Here is a 24,311-nt window from a genome sequence, read left to right on the forward strand (position 1 = left end):
ATAAACTAATGCCTGCTAGCCGATCGCTACCAACAAAATATGCCGATGGGGGCGCGACAAATCGCGGAAGTCCGACTGACCGCGACCGGATAACGAGCGAATATGTTCGCCCCATGCTGGACACCAACGCCTGGTCATTCTTGCGTAACTTCACGCGAACGGTGGCGCGTTCGAACAGTCGTGTTCGTCCATGGGTAGGCTTCGCGAGACGGTCTCCCAGAAGCATGGATCGACGCACGCGCAGAACCTGCGCGCCGCTTGCCGATTCCGAGTCAAGGAGGAAGAGCCTTGTCCTTTTCGCGCCCAAGAAACCCCGCTATTAGGTGGTGTTAGCAGAGTCCCACTCGCGCCATCTCTCGCAATGCGCTTTAACCACACTGACTGCCGTGGGCACCAAGCCACCCGGCGAAGCCGGATTACAGGAGATGGGAGCTATGCGGGAAAACAACATATCAGGAGAGGCGTAAGAGTCGCGCATCCCCACAAAGCGTAAAAAAGAGCGTTTGATACCGAAACTAAAAAAAGCATGCTCATTACCACTCATCGCAAGTGAGGAATTGCCATGAACTCGCGGCCACTCAGTATGAACACCGAAATAGGGTGACGCCAGCGGTTGCCCTTTGTCAATCTCGGAGGCAGTGTGCTGGAACTTACGCCCCTAGCAACTACCATTAGGCACATGCATTGCCTGCTTAGCTACTATGTAAGCTAGACCATTTAAAAGAAAAGTACACTATTACCAGCCCTGAGGCTTTGCTAATGTTTATCATTTTCGACTTAGGACTCATTGATACGAAATTTAGCAAAGGTAAATTGCGTTGCAGTTGGCCTTAAAAAGTTTGAAGTGCTTTAAACCAAAATTCTCCCAGAAAAAAAAAAAGATGTTAGCGCTGTAAAAATATCGGCAAGGCGAGTGACAAGACTACTTCTTCTCTTTTTTGCACCGAAGCTATTCGCGAAGTTAGCTTTTCTCCCCTGCTTTCCCCTTCGGGGCAACTTCAACAAGTGCTCCCATAACATTTTCGTCTAATAATTTCATATACGGTACATTTGAATACCTCAATGCCGCCCCGAGAAGACTAGTAAACCTGAAAGTGCCCTCAAATATTTAATATAGCAGCTTATCTAGAGTCAGTTTAGGTTTCGTTTCGCAGTAGGTCAAGGTGTCGTGATACATGACGCGAAAGCTATGCGCATATGAGAAGAACATAGCAACATTTAGGCCGTCACTTCGCCTCGCTAGGTCATCTGGTAGGCTTCTACATCAGCCGCACAGCGAGGCGGAGTGGTGAAAACCTCACAGTGCTCTTCTCGCACGTGTCCATGTTCTGTGCCGTGAAGGTGGGTCATACATACACCTGTTGCTCCTAGTATACGAAAAACAAACTGGTTTTCGTTAAACCTCTTATAGTAAATTATGTAGTATGCTCTGATGCTTTCCCGTATTTGTTTTCCATAGTTTGAGGCCTATAGGACCATCATTTACGCTAAACGTGAACAGTAACAAAGACCAGGTCAGTGCTCCTCTAAAGCGCTGATTCTTTATGTTCAAACTTTCTGCCAGTAATTTGCCATTGCTCTATCAACTTTAATTTTTCGAGGACCATGTTAAAACTTTCTACATTTCGCAAACGATTTTGCGGGTTGTGCTCTCAGTTCAGCACTTCCAACCATATAATTTTCTTTTTGGGTTATACAAAAGCTCTCCCCCTCCCCCCCCCCCGCACACACACACACGAAAGAGCTAATAATAAGTATTTTCTCGTGCGCTTCAGTCCCTGCTTTATATGTGGTAGAGACGTAGGCAGAATTTATTAATTCTTGCAATAAGCCATTCGAGAAGCCTGCTCCAAACATAATTTTGTTAATGCACGTTTGATGCATTTCTGCAGATGAATTTCGGCCTAGTTTTATTTCCAACCAACATCTAGTATGATGTTCCGTCCGACAAAACGGCAAGTCTACAAATGCTTTCTTTGACCGCAGCTAGTGGTACAGGACAATATAGAGTCGAATCCATATCCTGCACATCCACTAGTTTTGATGCCGTAGCAGCGATAGGAACTGATGTTGAAGAAGAACCGCTCATAGCTTCTCTTCAAGGTGGGTTTAGGACAGCCTTGCACAGGCGGCAGGCAGGTGTATCCAGGAAATGGCTCAACAGCCGCTATCATAAGTGCTGTAAGTGAAAAGTCGGGTAAATAAGTACACGAAACGCAATGCCGTGGTGGCTTGCTAAAATTTTTCATAACAACTTTATAACAATTTTCTAATGTAACTTTTGCCATTTATCTTGCATGGAGCAATACAGGCACCGGCTTCATTTCAGACTTCTCACAAAGCACGGCTAGGCCCTGAATTTCTCATTTTTAGATTAATATCTGTTTAGATTTCTTCAAGCACTGCTAGTAGACTTCTATCTAGGCACTTATCAATATTTATTATAAGAAAATGGAAACTTATCGGAGTCTAGTCATGAAAAGAGGGATTTATAATGTTCCTTGCTTTCACGAATGTGAACACAATACTATAAACATGCACATCGTGTATGTTTTATTTATTCATAAAGAACCTTACAACTCTTGCATCGTGCACTGATCAATAGGTACATCGCTGTAAAAAACTACAACAAAGTGAACAACAGGAGCAACCGGAAGTATATACTAAATGAGAAAGTGAGCAACAAGGTAACTTCTTAATATAAAAAAGCGAATAACCTATGAGCACACGTTCGAACATGGATATGCACAACAGTACAAGAATTCTATGATAGAAAGCTCGACAAAAGAGGGAAAAAAATGACAGGTAAGAATATAACTAATAAATCATGCACTTGGCTTATTAGGTGAACAGCTCGTACTGGTGATCGCGGAATTTTATGGCATCTCGTTTGAAAGCTAATCTCTGTCGAGAAGAGCATTTCAATGGGACATGGTGTGAGGCAGAGCGGGATGTTGGAAGTGAAGGACAGATTAATAAATAATGAATTATGGAATTTATTGATCTACTTATTTATTTATTGAACTGAACTTATTTCAAGGCGCATCTCTTTCAGAAAATGCCTTTGAAGCTAAGTTGATGATTAAATCAATATGACGTGCGAACGGGAGTATCAGCGGTCTTGCAGGTGTGACCTGTATGTATGAACTTATTGTGAAATATGAAATATTTATTTTCCATCTTGAAAATGAAAAGTAGCATTTATTTTCCGTACTATAGACATCTAGTATACATTGCTTCCCAGGCGTCAGGCAGTTACCGGTCTCGATATTATGGCGTGCTTGCATTTTTAGGCTGCGAGGGCAAAATCCATACGGAGCCTTTCGAGAACAACATGGCTATATATGGGATTGCGAGAAGAAACACTAGCTGTACTGTCCGTAATTATTGCCAGTGACAGCCACTTTTCCTCGTTGTACGTTCAAATAGACAACTTATGACGTACGTTTTGATGAATGTTTGCAAATAAACCTTCGATTTTAATCACAGAGCAACATAGACAAAATGAACTGAATATTATGCACAAATAAACACAATATCAATCCTATAATTGATTTATCAAAGTGTAAATCAATGTTGGACAGTATGCGCTGAGAACGATTAATTTCAGTTGCTGCACGCCTGCTTAAGCTGCCAGGCGACACCTTCCTCCAGCAGTCCTACCATCTGTGTTGACATAGATGACCTTAAGCAACCTGATTTAATTTAATTCGAACACAGAGTGAAACGAAAATTGGCAAAACAACATTTGTAGATGAAGCTCTACATGAAGTAGAATTCTGAATGTGTTAATGGTGGTCATCGGGTTGTCCCATTCGAAGACTTATGTTCTTTATACGACCTTCGTGAACTTCATGTATTTTTCACGCATATAGTCACAACATGGTTATTACTGGTCTTATTCGATCAGCACTCCTAGAAGTTAAAAATTACGCAAAACCCATCCAAGTTGGTTGCCAAAGCAAAGATCACATAGCTTCAATCATACTGGTCTGTTGTCATAATCTGCGGCTCTCGCGGAGTTGAAGCTAACAGAGCGATGAATTGGGCTGGTTGGTGTAAGTTCATTATTATTGTGCTATGTAAAGCGCTCTCTAACGGGGACAACACGGACGCTGAATGGGAACGAAGGCGCAGAACGAAGAAGTTTGCGTATTTGTTCCCATTCGGTCTCCACCTTCTCCTGTGTAAATGCGTGCTTTTGCATAGCGCAACAACAATGAACAGTTGAACCTAACAATTATGCTCCCGCATGAGAGTGAAACGCGTGGCTGTACATTAACTTCGTCTTAGACGTGTCTCGCCTTTCGATGAAGATGACAATGATGATGACGATGATGACGACGATGATTGTGTAAAACAACATGCAATGCCATGTACGCCCTTTGTGTCGCAGCCCGAACGCACGTATCCATAGCCGCGGCATCGTACGGGCGGATGACGGCAGGCGCTGCTCTCGCTACAACGCCCTTTCCTTACCCACACCCACGGAGCAAGCAAACTTGACGAGTGGAAACTCCGCTCTTTGCGGCGACCAGAAAAGGTCACAAGCCCGCGGAGCAACTATTATGCTGGTGGCTCATTGTTTTTAAAGCGAAAGCTTTACTGGCCGCGAACTTGCCATTTCGCCGTGGTGGTACTTCGAGGAGGCACATGACGTCAGAACGTGCGCCTCGCCGCGGATATTTCTCTCTCTCTCTCCCTCCCTAGTCACTACTGCGCATGCGCCTCTAGTAGCATTGAGCCACAGGGTTTCCGCCGCTGCGCAGTGCCGCGCCTTTGCGCCGCCGCCATTTGGTATGACGTCACACCGAGTTTCTCGTCGCTGCGCTCACCTCCGCTTGCTTCTCCAGCTGCTTCGCACGCCTGATAACATGTCGGATGATTGAAAATAAGAGCTCGCGTGTGGCGCAACCATAGTTGAGGCGGCAGTATGGACGGCGACAATTCTGATAAGCAGGAGGAGGCCTGGAATCGACATCGGAACGAAATGAAGAGGAAACAAATCGCCCAGGAAACAGACGAACAGCGCGCCGAACGACTGGCTAAACGCCGCAACATAGGTAGACAATCAGACTAACCTGCACTTGCAATCAAGGATAGTCAAATCTAACCATGCTATGCCTTAGCTTTCGCTACGTACATCCTGGCATAGCCAAGCTAAGCCACTGCCAGTTTTTGTGCTTCAATGCATAAAACAGCGGTTTCTTTAAAAAAAAAGTAACCGAACGCCATTGCACTTCGTCGGACATGTTGAACATGAATATTTCGGAACTGCTGCAGTCCAGATAAATCTTTCCAAGTGGATACGCCATGCGAACTCAGCGACTACGATTCGTAGATTGAAATATGTGACGTAAAGTAATAACTAAAATTTTAATTAGTACAATTACGTGAATAATTCAAGTGAACGTTTTAATGGCCGCCTCATCGAGTAACTTAAATCATGGATTAGAATTGTGCTATCTGTCATAGGCAATGTCTAAAACATTTTGCAGCCGGAAAAAGCACCATGAATATCCTATCATCCTGTTGATGCAGTCACTCGTGTTAGCCTCCACGCTAGAGACGCAGAACTTAAGGTACTGTTTCATACAGCCAGCTTGTTTACAGTAAATAAAGTTTCGAGATTTGTTAGAACTTCCTAAAAACTACCGTGCAGTACCTGCAAGTAAGATTCCAAGTATGGTTGCTCCGGTCATGCTTGCCTGACGGTGTGGTGATACCCTGCATGGATATGCCATCAGAAAAAAATGTACGAAGAACGTGAGTGTTAATGATGCTACGTTTCTTGCCATAAATGTGTGACGAAAATTGTGGCAGTTTAGCATTTACTTCATCTGCATAAGAACGTGCTTTTAGTAACGACACTATGCTTTAAAAAATACGCTTTTCATGGAGATTTCTGCTAAGCGCGTTATCAGTGTCTCCGACTCCCCTTGCTCGTAAAGTACTGTTTTGTAAGATATCCAATGGGCCGCTGTAAATGAAAGTTCCCGTTGGACAGTGCTGTTCACCTTACTGAGCGTGTACTTTCATGTTGATCAGTGTCTCAATCAAATATAGACATGCGCAGTCTATACGCAGCGCCCATGCCTGACGACAACAAAAAGATAGGTCTAGCGTCTTCAATCGCGCAGCAGCGGCAGTGACGCATAATTTCGGACAACTTCATGTCTATTGAAAAGCACAAAGGATGTAAATGAGGCCATAAAATGAAGCCGCGTTATCTACTCTCAATGGCACTGAGGTGGAAAGTTTACGTTTCTACAATCGTGAAATAGAAAAAAAAAAGACCTGTCATCCCGCTCAAGCTTCTTGCAGTGGCACTGGGTGGCTTCCCCAGTGGACTTTCTCTTCTTCTTTTAATCTTTCCGTCCCCTTTTCCCTTTCCCCAGTGTAGGGTAGCCAACCGGGCTCAGTCCTGGTTAACCTCCCTACCTTTCCTTTATCATTTGCTCTCTCTCTTGCAGTGCGCGGCGGAGGGTACTCGGCGCGAATGTTATGGCGAATTGATTACGGAATACTGTTCTCCATAATTTACGTTATTTGGCGCAATCGGTGATGGCGACCCGGCTAAGATCACAAGTCCGGACGATCGCGCACAGACAGCAACTCCCGTGGAACGAGCGTATGGGCTCGATAAGCGAGAACACCAGACGTTCTCCGTCATTCATTCTTGGTATTCTTATAACACTAGCGTTGAGGAGCGTATTCCTCGCTCCTCAACCCGATACGGAAAGCGCACGCGTCAATACTACGTACCTGCCTGTTTCAATAGTATGCCACCTAGTGTATTCCACATGAGAACAAAATACACCCTGCAAAAAATTTTGCGGTATGTCTCCGCATTACTTCCTGCCCCATAATGATTTAATCGAGTGTTACTCTCTTAATTTCGCATTACTGTCATCCTTTTGCTGTTGTAATTATGTTTCTATATCTGTCTCTATGAGTTGTTAAATTTTTCTTTTTTTGTTTTGTTTGTTTGTCGAGTTCGTTGAAACATCTCTATTTTCCTTTGTTTTGCTAATGTTTGCTGTCTGCCAGGCGCTGCCACTCAAGCCCTTGGTGAGGCTTTGGTAGGCCTGATTTTGGTGTACGAGAATTGACATGAATAAAAGTACTATCTATCTATCTATCTATCTATCTATCTATCTATCTATCTATCTATCTATCTATCTATCTATCTATCTATCTATCTATCTATCTATCTATCTATCTATCTATCTATCTATCTATCTATCTATCTATCTATCTATCTATCTATCTATCTATCTATCTATCTATCTATCTATCTATCTATCTATCTATCTATCTATCTATCTATCTATCTATCTATCTATCTATCTATCTATCTATCTATCTATCTATCTATCTATCTATCTATCTATCTATCTATCTATCTATCTATCTATCTATCTATCTATCTATCACTACTTAAAGCACAGTCCATCCACACGCTATCATCCCGGCGTCGCATTGATTCGTTAATCCTCTTTCACAAGTTCTATTACAGTTCGCTCCATCATGCACCATATCTGTTGGCCCCACCCCCTCGCCATTCCCTGCGTACAGGGCATTCCTTGCAAGTAACCCGTTCACGCAGCCGAACTACAACCTTCCCTGCATCCTTCTTTTGCCGATCATCAAGCGACTGGAACGGCCTGCCCCGTCACATAACCGAAATCACCTGTTCAACGACGTTTGCTGATAAGCCTAATACTAATATTTTTCATTGAACTCATGTGGCCACCAATTAAAATGCAGATTTGTAAACCCCACCCCTTATGTAATACCCCCACTGAGGGGTCATTAAGGAAATAAAAGTGAAAAGTGAAGTGAAGTTCCATACGGGTTCACTTTTGCCGTACGTGCCAAACATAGTTGGTGGTCGCATAGTGGGTGGTGGTATATATATATATATATATATATATATATATATATATTAACACCTGTGGCAAACATCCCATTCGCGCACCGTAACAAGAGTTACGGACCTGCCTTCACTGTACGGGCTAACGAAAGAGTAAGTAAAAAACACAATGTCAATACTCCAATGCTTGAGCTGTGTGCATTGCGCCGACATTCATGAAACAACATTTTCCCTGACTTGAAATGAAGAGATGAGTCCATTCGTTTATGGTGAAATAAAGCTAATAGCGATTACCATAAAAAAAGAGAAAAAATTTGCTGTGAAGAGATTGCTTGACATCGTCCAGACCATTTTCTATCTAGTCATTTCCGAAATGACTGACCGCTAAACCCCATTTCGGGTCGAAGTACTTAGAAACACTAATTGCCTTTTCGCAGCGTCCTGCCATTGTACCACTGCTTCATCGCAAGTATCAGGACAAAGGTGCTTAATATTCAAATGGCTGAGTTATTGCTGCATTCTTTGCCTAATTGTAAGTCATTGTATTAACTTCCCGATAATGATAATTGTATTATTGTCATGCCAAAGATAAACTAATACATCTTCAAAAGATCCTAAAACTGCCTAAACGTCCAATAAACAGGGTGTCCCACATAATTTGAGGCAAGAATTTAAAAAAATGAAGGGAGCGTGAGAAGCGAGTTGAACTGAACGCATACTATTCGCAATAGCCTATAGCAACTCAGATTTTTTTTTGTTTTCCCCATAACTTATTATATATGAGTTATGGGGAAAACAATATATATATATATATATATATATATATATATATATATATATATATATATATATATATATATATATATATATATGTTCCAACAATCGACACCATCAAAAGAACTAAAGAAGCTCCAAGTGATAAAGGAAGCATTTCATATCATTTGCAGTGGTTGTTATGAGTTCTATGCGCAAAAAAATTGTTAACAAGGCATCCGCTTACACCAGTTTGGCACAGTAGGCGGGAATAAGTAAATGACAAGTGAGAAAATAGCAAAAAACACGACGCGTATACCCTATCGAAGATTTCACTCTCGATAGAACTAGTTCCTTGATTAGTCTAAGGGAAACTTCGAGAGTACGTACAGGATTTTTCATTAGAATATCTTCCGATAACGAAATAAAATAATCGATGTCACAAAGAGCACGTCAACATGCATGCATGCGTGCGCATGGGTGTGGTGTAGAAAATAATGCTGTCGAGAATGAAGTCACTATCATTGGAACTAAACAGCAGGCGCTATATTGAAAACGCCATGCAACAGAATTTCTCAATAATATAACGATATTGTGCACTTACCGGCTCATTGTCGTACCTCGACGAGCGTTATGCAACAGCGAGAAATTAAAATCCTGTAAAGCGGCGAAAATTCCACGGGAAGAGAGCTAATCGAAGCGTTTTTTTTATTGCCTCCAGTTGCAACGCATGCTAGAACTACGTCCAGTGATGCCTTTCTTTAGTCGCGAAGAGAGGCCACTTGCACGGTATGTTGGAGCCGAGTCATCGCTTTGCTCATACTGCACATTGTATGTTCGTTTTCATTTTTTGTTTATAGAAACGTGGACCTTCCCTGTTGCACTGTGCATGTGTAGAAACTGTTGAAAATACACGGCTGCTTATTCAGACAACATGAAGTTTGCGCAAGTCCGCGCCTGTTTCTTGCCATCGTTCGTTTTATTGAACCGCATCTTTCCATCAGTATTCTGCGCTCACCGCTGTGTCTTTACTTTATAGCTTCAGCAGCAGTAAACACTGTGAAGCTCACTGGCCCAATATTGCCATTGCCATCGCCTGCGTTAGTTCAAATTGCCGTCTGAAATCAAAACGTAATAAAAATATAGAATGCTATGAGGAGTAATACATATAAGAATTTACTGTCGCGCAACCATCAACATAACAAGGATTTTAGGTTTGGCGGTTTTTGTTTCTCTTGTTTCTCGTTCTTGACGAGTGACCACTGTGGAAACCTGATTGTTGCAGATATAAGGAAACATTTGCCACATATTCATATCATTATATTGGAAATGTACTCTTACTTGATTTTATATGACTGCTCCTTATTGAGCCTATTTCTACAATTTCACTAATACAAATGGCTCTCGCAAATGCCAATAAATTAGTGGTATTGGCGGCTTACAGCCAAGACCGGATTCTTTTTCCAAAATTTAGCCGCAGCGGTAGCCGTTTTGATAAGACGACGTAACGTAATGTATAGCTACCTGAAGCGGTAGGCACTTTCCATTGTTGCTGAGGTTTCAATGTGCTCTTGCAGAGTTCTGTGTACAGCTGTGGAGGCATATTGCGTGTAGGTATGCGCCATCACTTGTGTTCGTAACAATACTCAAAGCAATACAGGTGACAAGGTTCGCGGAGCTTGCCGCACATCTGCTTTCTTGCGTACCTGCTCGAACGACAATTCAACACGCCATTACTTCTAGGAAATGTGAAGAAAAGTTCACATCCATATTTAAGCATGGATTGCGTCATAAGCCTGCCATGTCCATAACACTAACATAGGGGCACTCACGTAACCGACCCTCACTTGTAGAGGCAACAAATCGGATGTTCTTGTTCTCCACAAACTGATAAATGGAAAAAAATCTTCTACTCGAACATGCTTTCCAATATGGGCTTTTACATTTCGCAGAGAAGCGCAAGGAAACAATGCGTCCTTCAGCCTCCCGATTATATTAACCCTCTATCTAGAATGCACAAGACATAACAATCCCTAAGACTGTCTGGATATCTTCGTAGGCAATCTTAATATTTACCTGAAAGGACCTGCAGAGGAGTTCCAATAATTTCTCGTGTTAATGGCAAGGCAACCACGCAGACAGAATGGAATCGTTTATTCCACGATTGTGCAAACAAGTGAGCCGGGGGCTTGCGCGAAGCGCTTTATTTAGAGCCACCTTATCTACAAGGGTAAGGGTGACAGGGGAGGGTGTGAGAGCGAGAGCGCGGCAATCGCCATGCTGGGGCATGCTATGCAACATAACTGGACAAACACTCTCATCTGTTGTGTGTTCCATCACTCTGTAATTCTGTTCTGTTTCTCCACTTTTTCTTTGTATTCTCTTCGTGTACACATTTATGTCTTGCTAAAATCTGTATCACCGAAATATTTTTTATGTGTGCGCGCGTGTGTACGTGTGTGTGTGCGCGAACTGTTTAACTTGTGCATTGTTCTGCCGAGTATGCAAGCACCAAGACCCTCGAGGCTTTTCCTGGGCGCTTTAATAAACATACTTATTTATTTATTTGCTGACCGACCGACCGACCGACTGACTGACTGACTGACTGACTGACTGACTGACTGACTGACTGACTGACTGACTGACTGACTGACTGACTGACTGACTGACTGACTGACTGACTGACTGACTGACTGATTGATTGATTGATTGATTGATTGTAGGCGTCGGTCGCTGGAATGGTCTTTCTAAATCTAAGAGGGACATTATAGACCAAGTCCTGAAAAAGTTTATATCGCGTCTATCATGACCGTTTCGCTAACACCGACACAGGACCTTGTTCTATCACTGCTCGATTATTCATTTCGTTTACTTTGCTGCTGACGAAATCACGCTGACGTTTGCTTCTTTTCAAACTCCTTCACGGAGTTTTAACCTGTCCCGAGCTCCTCAGTTGTATCATGTTTGGTACTGTGCGCAGGATCACCAGAGAACATTGGCGTTTCCATGTCCCTGCCTGTCATCAACACTGTACCGTCCAGAGAATACAGTTCTTATAACGGTTATTTTCGTGATTTATTTACTTGCATTTATTTTGTTTTTCTCATAATGCTGCCCGACTCTTGGCCTCCCTTCAACAGTGGGTTTTTGCCATTTTTGGAGCAAGTCATCCTCATCGTCATAATCACCAGGAAAAAAGAAAGTTAGCAACCAGCAATGTCTCCATAACTTCACATCATCAAAATTTCTGATTTCTGAATAATTCCTTTAACACATATCTAAAACCTGCCCGACCTTTGGCCAATCCCCCTGAGTGGGTGGGCAAGTGCTAAAAACTTTAAGGTCATTATCGTTGTCATCGTCGTCGTCGTCGTCGTCGTCGTCGTCGTCGTCGTCATCATCATCATCATCATCATCATCATCATCATCATCATCATCTCATTGTGTTGGTTTCGGTCAGTCACCGTTCTCAACATGGCAACATAATAAAGAAGGATCCATGCCAATAGTGGCAAGGATTATACTCCCATGAGGGATCAACAGAGTAACCACTCAGCATGGGTAAGGCAGCGTCTTTAGTGTAGCAGTTAATAAGGGCTTGTTCTTTTCCCGATCATTCTTTGTTCATGATACGCCGCTTCGAAGTGCACGCGTTTATCGACACCTCGCTACGGCAACGAAATCAAGGTCTGAATTGAAGTTTACAAAGAAACGTCGCACATAACAAGATACCGCTGAAAACCAAATGTGCGCGGCAGCTTCGCAAAACTAACACGAAGTGCATCGCTGGAAGGCATAATTAAGAAGATAGGCAAAAGCTGCGTTAAGAAAGACACTAAAGAAAACCAGTAAATTCATTTAGATTGATACAGCATTCTTTCAAAAGATTGTTTTTCTAAATTCCGCGGTAATGTGTTGAATAAACCGGAAGAGGAAAGGAAGGGCAAAGTTGTATTAATATTAGTTTTTAAAATTGCATCCAATGTCACCCCACAGACCCAGTACGCTAGTGTGACGTCACAGATATCAACATATTTTTTTTTCTATTGGGGCCGCTGTGGCTCATTGCCGAAGCTTGCAGTGTTTCGTAGTAGTACTAAACAACCTTACTGGGTTCCTGAGGAGCGGGGCAGGGGGCCTGCTAGGTAGGTCCTTGCCCAGCCGTTGGCTAGTTCCATGACGTCTTTGGATTTTTTCAAGAATAATATATATACACCTTTACAGATGACATATGAACCATGCCAGAACATGCTCGAAATCCATTACGTCGCGGTGAGCTAGTGCGGAAACTTCAAAGCGGTGTCGCCATCTGTCGTTCACAGTAAGAGCGACTTCCTTGGTATTGAAGAAGAGTAACACAGTCGACTCCCGTTAATTAGAGCTTGGCCAATTCAACTTTTCGCTTAATTGTAACTCACAGAAAAGTACCAGCTAGAAACCATGCGTTGCTATGGAAGGAAAACTCGTTTAGTCCGAAATCGAAAGCTTACCGCTTTGTTTAACCTGATCCCCACCAACCACCAGTGACGGTAGTGGTAATGTTGAAAACACACGAAATTTGGCAGATGTTACTGCATCAACTAAGCGTGAAGCTGTTATATGTATATTTACTTTCTCTTTTAGTGGCCGATGCTCCTTCCACTCACGAAGCAAGCAGTCGCCACTTGTTTTGCGCCGTATCATGCTGAGTCATTGTTTGTACCTGTCGAGGCGCTCTTGCGTCGGGCTGGCTGAGTCACGCTTCATGAACAAAAACAAAGACATAGCAGACTACATCAAGCAGTAAAAAAAAAGAAAAAAAAGCAGAATTGAACTTGTTTATTTTGCTGCCACTTGCTAATTCATCCTTTCGGATAACGTGACGCAATTTGGTGGTCCGGCAAGGGTTGCACTAGTATATGGAGGCAGCTGCTTAGTAATAGAGCTCGAATAGTTTTTCTCTTTAGTGTACATCCAAAAGAGGCCTCCGTATTGTGAAAGGTGCTATATTTCAAAAAGCTAAGCATGGCAGGCAGGGTACGTGACACACGAAGTTAGTGCAAAACAAGGAACACACGGCAAGTGAAGCACAAACTGCGCCCTGAGTATTATTTTTCTAAAAAAAGAAGAATTTACACCCGTAACCCATATCACCAGCCGCGGTTTGCATGCACACAAAGAAGAGAAACAAAGAAATTAGAGAGGATTAAGGATCATTATACGTAAATAGAGACCAAGGCATATACGTTGTTGCTTGGAGTGCTTTTGAGAAATCGACAGAAACTTTACCGCCCCTCGTACCCGATTATTCATTTAAAACTAGTGATTTATGGGCTTAATCGTTGTTCATTTTCAAGATACCAATTAGGCGGTTTCAGAAAATTGTAATAGACGCCAAAATGGCGCATTTTTTAAAATCAAGAAGCACATCACGCGCTTATAGAGTATAGAGAAATCCCGTGAAAAAAATGAAAAATACCGCGTAACTTCGCACCCAGGCGCACGGCATAGCGATGCCATCAAACAGGCTCAATAATAAAGCAAGCTGTTATCTGAAGCGTGCCGTTTAGGGCAACGCATTTTTTTTATGCGCAATTATCAATCGCCGAAAGCTCTTTCGGGCGTCGTGCTGCCGCCGCTCGGACAAGTAGCAGGTGAATAGCTTGCTTCCCCACTAAGAATGTTTGAACAGGTTGTCCCAGCCAATGTTAGTTAGTCAAGGTCTTAAAAATAATATGCAGAATATAAGAGGACGTAACCAATGGTATTCTGTCAGCAGGGGCGTACCGCATCACAAGTATTTATTCACTCTCATAATTGAGCTGTACCAAGAATCAGGTGAGATTCATTAAGGAACTTAATTACTGAAGTGGGGGCCGACCGCGAACTGGCTTTCCGACGTGAGGCGCGAAACAATTGCAGTGCGCAGCAGCATTGAGGGCAGCGGCCTATATATACATACATACATACATACATATATATATATATATATATATATATATATATATATATATATATATATATATATATATAGTGCTCAAAGTTAGACTTTCCGGGTTCTTAAAAAAATATCAAGAGGAGTGCACAGGAGCCATTTGTCTATATCCTAGATTCTTCGACCAGGCGGTCGCAAACTGTGCGGATAATTGTCATCGTAATGTCAGTACTTAATTAAAGTTGATAATTAACTTTTTATTTACTGCAGTTAGCATGTATGTTTATATTGAAAACTCAGAGGCGGTGGGACTTGGTGACGATCTCATTTAGTACAATTTTAGTAACGCGCCTGTGTCCTGAGATATGCACGTCTGAAATTTCAGCCCAAGCCATCTAATCACGCATGCAAGGCCCCTCCCTCGTGTGACACAGCTGTTGCGTATGGCGTTCCATCTGACAAAAATGTGGGGTGATAGGCGACGGGGATTACTTTTCGTTCTCGCCCAGCTTTTCCGTTCTTGGCCAGCGAAACTGAAGAATGACTGTGCAGGCGACGTGATATGAGCCCTGCTTCTTTGAGCAATTGCTAGTAGAGTGGGTGAAAAGACACTGTGCTGCTTAAGACTTCTTATGCACTCAGGTGCAGCGATACTCCTCTGTTTATTATGCGAAGCATACTAGCCGCACAACTACGCTCTTCCTTGCTGCGCCGCGCGCGGCCGCGTAGCTACCATATGACGTCATAACAGCTGCAAAAGCGGAGGCTCAACTCGTGCGCTCGCTTGCGGCTGCGTAGCTACATAGCCGGGTCTCAGCTCGTGCGCTCGCCTGCATGAGTTGTTTCTTCGTCTAGCCGAACCAAATATTTTAATAATGGAAGCTCTCTTTGCAGAATGATTGAAATTAATGCCATCTCACAACATACATCGACAGCGTCAGCTGCCATACAGCATATTATTATACACAGAAGTTTTTAGGTCGTCTTGCACATGCGTAAAGAGAATTTAAGACCCTGCATTGCCAACGCTTAGGAAACGCGGGTTAATGGCCCCTATTCTCTATGTCACCTTTTTAAATTTAGAACGCATCTACCAGTCCTCATGACAAAGCATGAAATTGTGTCAGCGTAGTCAAATTCATATTTATTTATTTACACACCACTCCGATTCTGGCATTACTTCGGAACAAGTGGAAATAAAAGAAGAACAACAAAAAAATGACTACAGTATATGCATTGCCTACATACAAACAAAACATTCAAACATTTTAGAAATGTGCTTCAAATATAACATTGCTTACACAACGTTAGTTTCGAGCGATATGAAATATTACTCAACTTAGAATTATGACAAACGCCAAGAAACCCACGGCATAGGAATGTTCGAAATGCTCGCCTTCCGCCGCAACACAACACATGAACCGTCCTCGCGTCAAGTCGGCAACTCTGCGCAGCATTTCCGGGTCTATGTTTCTACAGGCGGTAACTCTTCTCATCTTCATGTCATTGACATCAGTGGACTCAACTGCGTAAACGCGATCTTTCAGGTAGCCCCACAACAAGAAGACCAGTGGAGAGAGATCAGGGGATCTCGGCGGCCAAAACATCTCCCCTTCGCGTCCAATCCTCTGCCGCGGAAAGTTACAGTTTAACCAGTTCTTTGCAGTGGAGGAGAAATGTGGGACCCTGTCATGCTGGAACCAAACTTACCGCAGTTTGTTGAGAGGTAGATTCGAGGCAAATTTGTCGACGACACCAGCAAGAATTTCGAGCGCATAATTCTTTCCTTCGTGGTTCCCTTCCAAGAAGTGAGGGCCAATGCTGCTGTCTCCAAGTATGCCACACCATACATTTAGATCCCAGTGAATTCGTTGGTTATGTTGCCACAGCCAGAGAGGATTTCCTTGCGACCAGTAGTGAGCATTATGAATGTTCACTCTGCCGTTCCGGCAAAATCCAGCTTCATCAGTCCAAATCACTCTTTGTACGATGTCCTTATCTTGGTGAATGTTTATTAGGACCTAATTAGAAAATCCTGCCCGTCTTTCAAACTCTACTTCCCTTAGGTCCTAATGAAGACTTACATGGTATGGATGAAATCCCTGCTTTTTTAGAACGTTGTGCACTGTTCCCGTACTTTTCCCGCATTGTTTAGAAATATATCTGATGCTTGCATTTGGTACTGCATGCACGCAGGCAAGAATGTGAATTTTAAGGTCTTCATCACTGATGCTCTTCTTGGGCTGTCTTTTTTGGTGAATTGAGCCTGTTGTGCGGAAACGTTTGAAAATGCGAAAAAAACGTTGCTTTGGTTGGAACTCTCCGATCCGGATGGCGAGACACGTACAGACTCATTGCTAATGAAGCATCGCCGTTCATCTTCGTCATTGATACCCCTACATCAATTTTTTTCTGCCGTAGAATAGTGCCGCAACCCAGGCGAAGCAACCATTTTTCAACGCATAAGGTCCCAACGCAGGGCTTGTTTCGGTCAACAGCCCAGCTTAGTAGAGACAATAAGTGCCAAAGAAAAAGGCACACAATGGAAGCTCAGGGGTTCACTCGATGCGCTTGCAAGGCGATGCCTGGCCTGTTCGGCACTTTCGCAAAACCACGAAGAATAAAAAATATCGTCAGGCATACCCCAATCATGAGCTCTACTCACCCCAGTTCACCAGTCGTCTTATTTCAGAACAGTTTTTCAGGCGCAGGCAATGAAGGGCCCTCAAATCACACACTTCGGACAGGTACAGCGTCCCTGGAACACCACTGGCAACTAAGGAGCTGCCAGGCAGCTGTCACATTTGTTTCATACTTAGCGCGTGTATGACTTTCATCCTCCAAAATGCCAAAAAAAAGAAAACCAAAGCCAGTTTCGTAATATGGCACTTCATTACTTCGGCAGTACGTGTACGGTGGCACCGCGCTTTGAGGCCAACTCTGCAAGTCATTGCTTCAAAAAAAGAGCTCGGCCAAGCCACCACGCAAAGTCATCCTTCGATTTCGCTGGTCACGAACGAAAACGGTAGCCAAGAACGAAAAGTAATGACCATCGGCTGACACCCCGCATTCTTGTAAGATGGAGCGCCATACGCAACAGCTGCGTCACACTAGGGACGGGTCTCATAGCGGGTGGCACCGTCTGGCATGCGTCATTAGACGGCTTGAGCTGAAATTTCAGACGTGCATATCTCGGGACAAAATGAAACAGTCAACAAGTGGCACCACCTCCGAGTTTTCTATATAAACATAATGTAACTGCAGTAAATAAAAAGTTAATTATCCAATTTATTTAAATACTGACAATACGACGACAATTATCCTCAGAGCTTGCGACCGCCTGGCCGCATAACCTAGGTAGAAAAATAGCTTCTGTGTACTCCCCTCCGCACTTAAAAAAAGAACCTCGAAAAATCTAACTTTGAACACGCTGTATAAATGTACTATATTAAACAGCGGAGCGCGTGGCCCAAGCATAAGAGAAGATATAGTGCGCGCCGTCCAGTCATCACCATTGACAAGCGCGCACATCCGATTTGGCCGCACTGCGCGATCCCCCTCCAGTGAGATAATTTCGCTTCTGTCCTGGTTCTTACATTTGAAAGGGAGGAAATAAAAAATAAAAACGAAGCTAAAATATTGCAGTTTACGGCGAGTCTTTTCGCACAGATCGCCGAAGCCACAAGTGCTGTCAGCGCGAATAGCAGTGCGCGTGGTGCAATTTGCACCAAAGGAACCATCTCCGAGCTGGCCTTAGGGATATTACGAAGCAAAGAAATCAAGCCACACACACTGATCTGGTTTCCAGCTCACATGGGACAGATCGAGGGTGCCCCGCCCAACCTCAACGAGTCGGCACACGGAGCTGCGCGAGGGATCATCAACCGCGTAGCTACCGGGCAGCGTGACGCCGGGGGTACTGACAATCGGGACTCTCCTTCCTCGTACACCGAAATTATCAAGCACTTTTACTTGGCTCGGAGGATCTACCCCCTCCCACATTGCAAACTCAATAGACCTCAGGCTTTGACACTAAGGCTTCTACAGACGGGGGCATACCCAAACCCCCTACTACTTCACAAGATGTACCCCGAAATTCAGACGACAAATGCATGCGCACTATGCAATGACTTGGCGAACTTACCTCACATGCTCTGGCGATGCCCCGCGTTACGCAGTGATGAAAGTAACACTTCTTCACGCTGGGATGCTGTCCTACACAGCCCCAACCTCGAAGAACAGTTATGGGCTGTCCAACGGGCCCGCGACGCAGCGGAGAGGCTCGGCCTCTCTGTCCCGACGTGGGAGCGGCCCGCTGCGCGCTAGGGCGCGCCCTAAAGGACCATAATAAAGTTTTTCATCCATCCATCCATCCATCGCCCGCACCGTGCACCGTCATCGCAAGGTAGATTCGCCCGCGCGGTGGGGGCGATGACGGTGGAAATTGCACCACGCGCACCGCTATTCGCGCTGACAGCACTTGCGGCTTCGGCGATCTGTGCGACAAGACTTGCCGTAAACTGCAATATTTTAGCTTCGTTTTTATTTTTTATTTCCTCCCTTTCAAATGTAAGAACCAGGACAGAAGCGAAATTATCTCACTGGAGGGGGATCGCGCAGTGCGGCCAAATCGGATGTGGGCGCTTGCCAATGGTGATGACTGGACGGCGCGCACTATATCTTCACTTATGCTTGGGTCACGTGCTCTGCTGTTCAACTTTCATTTGACGCCGATAGTACAAGGTGTTTTCTTTTAGCTTCACCAAATCTTTAAAATTAGAAACTTATAAATCCCAGTAATGTTATGTTTACCATTCGATTGCACAGATTGGCGACCTCTAGATACAGAGCAATTGCCGCACTTACGTGCGTAATTAGCGAAGTTACTGCAATTAACTTTACAATTATCAAGAGTAGGTCGCTACAGCAAATGAGTACTTTGGTTCCCGTCCTCGACACTACCTATGCCAACGATTACATTTTTAATAGTGGACTCCATGTTGTGACTACGCGAACAATTAGTTCCTCTTAATTGGCAGGCTCCTTGAAACTGAAATTGGCCGGAAAAAGAGCGTTTGTGTCGTCGTTGTCGAGTAGCTTGCGTTATCTCCTTGCTGTCTGCGGCGTTGGCCTAGTGCTTCAATGCCGGCAGTCCGCCAAATTTACCTCGTCATTCTATTGGGCGCCATGTGTCCACTTCCATCGACGAAATGCCGTTCAGGCATTTCGCAGAGCAACACAGCAACAAAGAACGTCAAGCGGAAAGACAGAGAGGCTGAACTAATCTGATGGGTGGCGGCAATGGAAAAGAAACCTGTCATGAGTAACTACTCAAGAGGAAAAAACGAAATCAGGAAAAAAACAATTCATGGTAACTCAAAGGGAAGCTCATTACTTTTCGAGGCGAGATCGGGATAGATATAAGAAGGAAGAAGAAGCATGTGCTTGCTGTGGAAAGTTAGGGAAACAATTTAGCGTGTTTTATTAGAATCTGAAAACGTCGGCCCAGTGGCCGATTTAGGCACCACTGGCCTTCCTTGAAGCCCTTGGGTTCAGTGAGAGCAGCTGAAAAGTAAACATGTTCGCAGTAGAGACTAGTAAGAGGCGATTGGAAGATTGGTGAAAGAAAAGTAGGGAAACGACAAACAACTGAGGCGTACAAAAACAAAAGTTCAGAAAAGGGGTTCAGAAAATCTGGTTATGGACATTAATCGTGGATTTTTTCTTTTTTCTTCTTTTTTTATCATAGATAGAACATTAGGCAATAAAATAAGAAATGCTTGGTGGCGCAACCCACACCTCCGTCCCAAAGGGGACACTCATAACATCCATCCATCCAGGTATGTTGGCGCCAAAACAGCCACAGCAAACAACAGCAACAACAAGAGCAACGTCCGCAATAGGAGATCAGAAAATTTGGTTGTAGGAGTTCAGAGTTATTTTTAGTTATTTCTTTAACCTAGGTTTGAGATTGGCGGTATAAAAGCAAGAGCATGGTAACGCAAACCACCCTTCACCCCCCCCCCCCCCCCCCGTTCCAAAGGGGGCGCTCATAACATCCATCCATCCATCCATCCATGCATCCATCCAAGGTGAAGCTTTAGCCGGAGGATCGGGAAACGCTTCTGGCGCTTCTGAGTCACATCTCGTCTCCTGAACTTGCCGGTCTACACAGTGTAGGGGCATTGCGTTGCCCTTACGGCTCCCGTTTTCAGGTGCCTGCTGTAGATGGCGCCAACATACCGCCTGAGGCTCGGGAACGCTTCTGAATAGAATCTCGTCGTTTGCACTTATTGATCTACACGGCGTAGGAATATTGCGTTACCCATGCGGCTACCGTTTTCAGGCGCCTGCAGTAGATGGCACCAACATACCACGGGGTGCTCGGGAACGCTTCTGAATCATCTCGTCGTCTGTGCTTATCGGTCTACACGACGTAGGAACATTGCGTTGCCCCGGCGGCTCCCGTTTTCAGGCGCCTGCAGTAGATGGCGCCAACATACTGCCTGAGGCTCGGTTACGCTTTTGAATCGCATCTAGTCATCTGCACTTGCGGGTCTACGCGGCATAAGAACGTTGCGGCGCCCTCGCGGTTACTATTTGTAGGCGCCTGCAGTAGATGGCGCCAACATACCGCTGGAGGCTCGGGAACGCTTCTGAATGGCATCTCGTCGTGTGCACTTGTCGGTCTACACGGCGTAAGAACATTGCGGCGCCCTCGCGGTAACCATTTGCAGGCGCCTGCAGTAAATGGCGCCACCATACCGCTAGAGGCTCGGGAACGCTTCTGAATGGCATCTCGTCGTCTGCACTTGTCGGTCTACACGGCGTAAGAACATTGCGGCGCCCTCGCCGTTACCATTCGCAGGCGCCTGTAGTAGATGGCGCCAACATACCGCTGGAGGCTCGGGAACGCTTCTGAATGGCATCTAGTCGTCTGCACTTGTCGGTCTACACGGCGTAAGAACATTGCGGCGCACTCGCGGTTACCATTTGCAGGCGCCTGCAGTAGATGGCGCCAACATACCGCTGGAGGCTCGGGAACGCTTCTGAATGGCATCTCGTCGTCTGCACTTGTCGGTCTACACGGCGTAAGAACATTGCGTTGCCCTTGCGGCTACCGTTTTCAGGCGCCTGCAGTAGATGGCGAAAACATACCGCTGGAGGCTCGGGAACGCTTCTGAATGGCATCTCGTCGTCTGCACTTGTCGGTCTACACGGCGTAAGAACATTGCGGCGCACTCGCGGTTACCATTTGCAGGCGCCTGCAGTAGATGGCGCCAACATACCGCTGGAGGCTCGGGAACGCTTCTGAATGGCATCTCGTCGTCTGCACTTGTCGGTCTACGCGGCGTAAGAACATTGCGTTGCCCTTGCGTCTACCGTTTTCAGGCGCCTGCAGTAGATGGCGCCAACATACCGCTGGAGGCTCGGGAACGCTTCTGAATGGCATCTCGTCGTCTGCACTTGTCGGTCTACACGGCGTAAGAACATTGCGTTGCCCTTGCGTCTACCGTTTTCAGGCGCCTGCAGTATATGGCGCCAACATACCGCTGGAGGCTCGGGAACGCTTCTGAATGGCATCTCATCGTCTGCACTTGTCGGTCTACGCGGCGTAAGAACATTGCGGCGCCTTCGCGGTTACCATTTGCAGGCGCCTGCAGTAGATGGCGCCAACATACCGCTGGAGGCTCGGGAACGCTTCTGAATGGCATCTCGTCGTCTGCACTTGTCGGTCTACACGGCGTAAGAACATTGCGTTGCCCTTGCGGTTACCATTTGCAGGCGCCTGCAGTAGATGGCGCCAACATACCGCTGGAGGCTCGGGAACGCTTCTGAATGGCATCTCGTCGTCTGCACTTGTCGGTCTACACGGCGTAAGAACATTGCGTTGCCCTTGCGTCTACCGTTTTCAGGCGCCTGCAGTAGATGGCGCCAACATACCGCTGGAGGCTCGGGAACGCTTCTGAATGGCATCTCGTCGTCTGCACTTGTCGGTCTACACGGCGTAAGAACATTGCGTTGCCCTTGCGGCTACCGTTTTCAGGCGCCTGCAGTAGATGGCGCCAACATACCGCTGGAGGCTCGGGAACGCTTCTGAATGGCATCTCGTCGTCTGCACTTGTCGGTCTACGCGGCGTAAGAACATTGCGTTGCCCTTGCGGCTACCGTATTCAGGCACCTGCAGTAGATGGCGCCAACATACCGCTGGAGGCTTGGGAACGCTTCTGAATCATATCTCGTCAACTGCACTTGCGGGTCTACGCGGCGTAGGAAAATAGCGGCGCCCTCGCGGTCACCCATTTCAATCCATGGGCGCTATGGGGAGCATTGCCTCAAAAGTTGGGTACATTACATATATATTAACATAGCGTATAGTATAGTTGTCTTGAGACGAAACTGTAGCGCTACACTTAACCTGGATCGTAAGGTACACACTGTGATCCCTTACTAAGTGAAGGTATCACACAATTTGAAGAACGGGGCGCTACGCTACAGGGTGAATGTGGTGTTTTCTGATCATTTCAAAATAGCCCGTTTGTGTGCACAGGCCCTGAGAAAAATTGAAATAGCTGCAGCACTTTTTTTTTGTCGTGTATGCCACAGGTCGAAGTTTATTCCCTGCGCCTGCGGTGTTGTTTATGAATTGCCTTTCTGCTGCGGCTGCGTTTATTTCAGACAGACCGGAAGCTGTATTAATATTCGTTTAACGGACCATTTTAACAATCGGTCACCTGACGCGTATTCCCACTCAGCAACACATTGCAGATTGATGTGCATTTTTAGCCTTGTGCTGTGGCTTTGTCTTTTCCATCTCTTGGACTGCGTCGAGCTTCCGTAAGTGTAAGAGACGTCCGTCCACTGCCGGTGTTTCGGTTGTGATTCTTATCTTTTTGTTATTTTTCTATGTATGTCCCTAATGTACAGGGTCCAGGATGTCTCATTTTCCCTCTCCATGTGGTAGGCCCTGTTGTGCCCTAAAGACCACCCGATCCGTTATCATGGCGGAGCCCGTTGCCCTACTTAATTTCGGGAAGTTTATTGCTAATGTTATTATGTTATGATGACTTTGACGACTTTGAGCGCTCCGAGTGGACAAAGGTTGGACGGCAGTTTAGGGAACCTCTAGGGATCTAGGGAGGACAGAGAGGTATTAAGCAGCTGTTTTCGGCTCTTTGGAATGCTTTGCTTCAGTCATGCTAGACTGATCAAATGTAACGTTCTCCCCCCTTCATGTAGATATTCTAAAGAAATCGCGTACTCCTCGTTCTTGATGAGAGCAAGTTCCTCCCTTCAACAACGTCAGTAGCATGAGTGAGTCAGACGACGGCATGGGCCAGCTGCCCTTTTTGAAATGCCCGACACCAACTCTCACACTATGCACTGCACGACGTGGGCACGCAACGGGGTTTAAAGAGAAAGAGACAAAGGCAGGGAGGTTAACCAGATGCGAGTGTTCGGTTTGCTAACCTGCACTGCGGGGGGGGGGGGGAGGCAGCCGAATTTTAGAAACTGCACAGTGCTTGAGCTCCTTAAGGACCCTTACGCGCGTTTAATGTTTCAATCGCACGAATTTTTTTAAAGACAATATTTGTCTTACCACACCCTCTATTAGCCTAACCAGAAAACCAATCGCATATACCTTAGCGGATCTTAGAATGCATTAGCTATCAGAATGTGCCAGTGGTGCTCTGGGAAGAAAATTTGTTTCATAATGTTTTCTAATCATTTTATTCCATTTTTAAACACATCTCGCACCAGGCTCCT

General features: G+C 45.1%; 1 long non-coding RNA gene across 2 annotated transcripts; it reads right to left on the bottom strand.

Moving 5' to 3' along the window:
* Positions 1–1,799: 1,799 nt before the first annotated feature.
* LOC135912978 (uncharacterized) lies at positions 1,800–18,918 on the bottom strand. 2 transcript variants are annotated; one of them, XR_010567852.1, is made up of 3 exons: positions 18,688–18,918; positions 5,666–5,727; positions 1,800–2,179 (listed from the first exon to the last, which is right to left on the bottom strand). It is a non-coding gene; the product is annotated as an uncharacterized lncRNA (long non-coding RNA). The 2 variants fall into 2 exon arrangements; XR_011507779.1 differs by lacking the exon at positions 18,688–18,918 and adding an exon at positions 9,234–9,367.
* Positions 18,919–24,311: the final 5,393 nt, after the last annotated feature.

This window comes from Dermacentor albipictus, chromosome 8 (genome assembly GCF_038994185.2).
Source record: "Dermacentor albipictus isolate Rhodes 1998 colony chromosome 8, USDA_Dalb.pri_finalv2, whole genome shotgun sequence".
In the NCBI taxonomy this organism is placed as follows: domain Eukaryota; kingdom Metazoa; phylum Arthropoda; class Arachnida; order Ixodida; family Ixodidae; genus Dermacentor; species Dermacentor albipictus.